The following is a 3,676-nucleotide window of genomic DNA, read 5'->3' as shown; positions in this document are numbered from 1 at the left end:
AACACATCCACACAAGATAAATTTAATGTAGTTAGATAAATATTATACCCATACTGTGGAAGGTAAACAAATTTGAAATACAGCTCACTATTCTGTTTGTACACAGTTTGCTGGTTTCCCATCACCACAACTTAGTTTCTTTATAATTTTCTGAAAACATTATTTTATAATGAAATTTTGCTGAGATATGTTTTCACGGTGCGGTTTATGATTATGTTTGATAAAATTTAGGGAAAATATACTCTCTTTGTTGGGGTAATTTGCATCACTCTCCCTGCAAACCCCCTGTCTTGTTACCATTAATTTCTGTATCTTTAGAATTTTTAATGTTTTTTTTTTCATTTTTATTACATTTTTTTTTTCTCAGATTTCTATTTTTGAAATTTCGATATTGAGCAACATGTACTGTCAAAAATGTATTTCTGTAAAATGTCACTTAAAAATGTGCATTTTAAATATATTTTTGTGGAACTTTCTGTTTTTGAAATTTTGTCACCATTTTCATAAACTACACCCTGTAGAATGTATATCTGTAAAATTTGATTAAAAAAATACGAATTTTTCAGAGAGTTATGAGGAAACAAAATTTGAGGTGGGGACCAAACTGTAGTGATAACAAAGTTTCACTATTAAATTTACAAATTATTTTGATATTTTTCTGTTAAATAAGAAGTGCAAAGTCATTTGGACTTTTAGTAGTAATTTTTAGAAGACATAGATATGCTAGTGTATATATATATTTATGTATATATATTTTATCAGTTAGATATCCATAGATTGGAAAAACGAATATAAAAAATGCAATCTTAGTGTAAGTAATAGAGCTGTTACATTTACTCTTCAGTGTATGTCTGAAGAATCATCAATATTGCAGTTACATGCCATAATCAGTAATACTTGACTTGATGATACATACATACATACATACATACATACATATACACGGTGTAAAGTGTAAATTGTTGCCATTTTAATTTTACGCATGTGCATTGTTTGTTTTTGATTTTGTTGGCTATGCAGTATAGTAGGGTCAGTTAGGCACCATCTCTGAGAAAAACAGCACCACGATGCAATTCACTCTGTCAGAAATTTGGAAACCACATGCGGTACTGCTTGGCATTCACACCAGAAGCTCCAATATGAACGTTTCAGAAGGTGTAAATCTGAGGACATTGCAGAGAATTCAGAAAGAGTTGGATGAGTCTAATGGTGATTACGAAAGTATGGCAGCTTGGAAAACTCACTCTGATCATTCTGATAAGAAAAGGACTCCTGAATTTGTTGATGAGATCCAAGCCAAGATTGACAATAATCCATCCAAGTCAATCAAGTCCATCACCAAGTACATGGACAAAAGTGTCTGAGTTTCTTATCAGGCAGGTAGTGCATGAAGACATTTGGTATTTCTCATACAAGATGAGAAAGGGCCAATTTTAATCCCAGGCCATCAACGACAAGAGGAGAGACCATGCTAAGAAAGTTTTTGAACAAACTCAAGCATCCCATCTAACTGAACATGCTTTGGTTTTTCTCAGACGAGAAAAGCTTTTGCCAGGATCAAATAGGGAACACACAGAACAACTGTTGTCCTACTGTGTCTCCAAAACATGTACCAAGAGTGATAAAAATCAAACATCCAGTCAACATCATGGTGTTTGGAGTGCTCACTAGTGATGGCGATGTTATGTCTCTATTCATCTTCCTACGCAGTCACAGACTCCACATGGAGGCCTACATCAAGTGTCTGGAGGAGATAGTGCTGCTCGGGGTTAAGAGGGTGGCTTATGTCTGGCAACCTTATGTCTGGCAGACCTTATGTCTGGCATCAGGAATCTGCACCATGCCACAGAAGCAGGAGAACTCAGTCATGGCTATCAGACAATTTCTGAGACCACATCATCCTAATATTTGGCCACCTAACTCCCCAGAATGCATCCCCTTTTATTTTTATGTCTGGGGTGCAGTTGAGCGAGAGACCAACAAAACTCCTTGTAACACCAAAGATGGACTGAAAGCAAGGGTTATGGCAGCATTCACCAATTTAAACAAGGAGACTATCCAGAAGAGTTGTAGGAGATTCCGAAGGCGTCTGGAGATCGTGGTTGAAACCAATGGCGATTTTATTGAATAAATTTACTCTTTAGTATTTCAAGATATTTTTATGTAATTTTGGTAAATATATCTGTTAAAATTAGATGTCACAGTTATTTTCATTTTTGCATAATTTAGACAATAATTTATTCACCGCACCCTGTATACATATGTGTGCATGTTTGTGTGTGTGCTTGTGTGTATGTGTATGCTTTTGGTTAAGAATGTGGTTAAGAATTTCACTTCCAACCTACATATTGGGGAGGTATCTTGTATTATAGCCTTGGGCCAGCTAGGTCTTGTGAGTGGATTTGGTAGATGGAAACCGAAAGAAGTACATTGTGTATATGTGTATATATATATATATATATATATATATATATATGTGTATATGTATATATAAAGTGAGAGAGAGAGAGAGAAAGAGAGAAAGTAGGCATAGACTCCGCTTCTTCCATGGAATCGGTGCTAGCCTGCATATCCATAGTTATGCTAGTCTTATTACAAAGTAGATGTGCATGCCTGTGTGTGTGTATGTGTGTGCTCATGCGTGCATATGTGTGTGTGTGTGTGTGTTTGTGCATTTGTGTTTGTACGAGTGTGTGTGTGTGTGTATGCGCACGCGTGTGTCTATATGTACCTGTGTGCGTACGTGTGTGCATGCGTACATGCATGCGTGTATCTGTGTGTATCTGTGTGTGTGTGTGTGTGTGTGTGTACATGCATATATAAATCATGGTTTCCGAATTAAGCTAAGTATGATGAATTTATGAAAAAAAACAAACAAAAATAAACACAAACAAAACAAAACAAAGGAAAACTTAAATTATATTTCTGTACAAAGCATGGTTATTTTTTTGTTGGCAAAGAATGTGTATTGTACCAAAACCATATTTTTTTAAGTTGATGTACGCCATTTATTTGATTCTTAATATATTTTGTTTCAAATATATTTGGTTATGTTTGTTTGTTTGTTTTTTTTCCTCGTAGCGTACTAGTGTGTCATTTTAGTACTTGTTCTGTTAAGAAGCTAAATTTAAATAAATGCATTAATAAATATAGAATTTAGAAAACAAAAAACAAAACAAAATAATAAATGAAAATGAGAAACACAATTCTAAGTGAAATGCTATTGTGATGCAGAATACAAAGCATTACTGTATTACTGACTACCTACTTCCTTTCTTTCTTTCTTTCTTTCTTTCTTTCATTCTTTCTTTCTTTCTTTCTTTCTTCGTTTTTTTCTTTCTTCCTTTCTTTCTTTCTTTCTTCATTTCTTTCTTTCTTCCTTTCTTTCATTCTTCCTTTCTTTCTTCATTTCCTTCTTCCTTTCTTTCTTTCTTTCTTCCTTCATTTCTTTCTTTCTTTCTTCCTTCATTGTTTTCTTTCTTTCTTTCTTTCTTTCTTTCTTCCTTTCTTCCTTCTCTCTCTCTTTCTTTCTTTCTTTCTTTCTTTCTTTCTTTCTCCTGTCCTTCGTTCTTTCTTGTTTTCTTTTCCTTTCTTCCTTCCTTCCTTCCTTCCTTTCTTCCTTCGTCTCTCCTTCCTTCCTCCCTTCTCATCCCTCCCTTTCGTTCTTTCCTTCTTT

Source organism: Octopus bimaculoides, chromosome 17 (assembly GCF_001194135.2).
Source record: "Octopus bimaculoides isolate UCB-OBI-ISO-001 chromosome 17, ASM119413v2, whole genome shotgun sequence".
NCBI classification, from domain to species: Eukaryota; Metazoa; Mollusca; class Cephalopoda; order Octopoda; family Octopodidae; genus Octopus; species Octopus bimaculoides.
The sequence above is the reverse complement of the archived record's forward strand: the minus strand, read 5'-3'. Positions refer to the sequence as shown.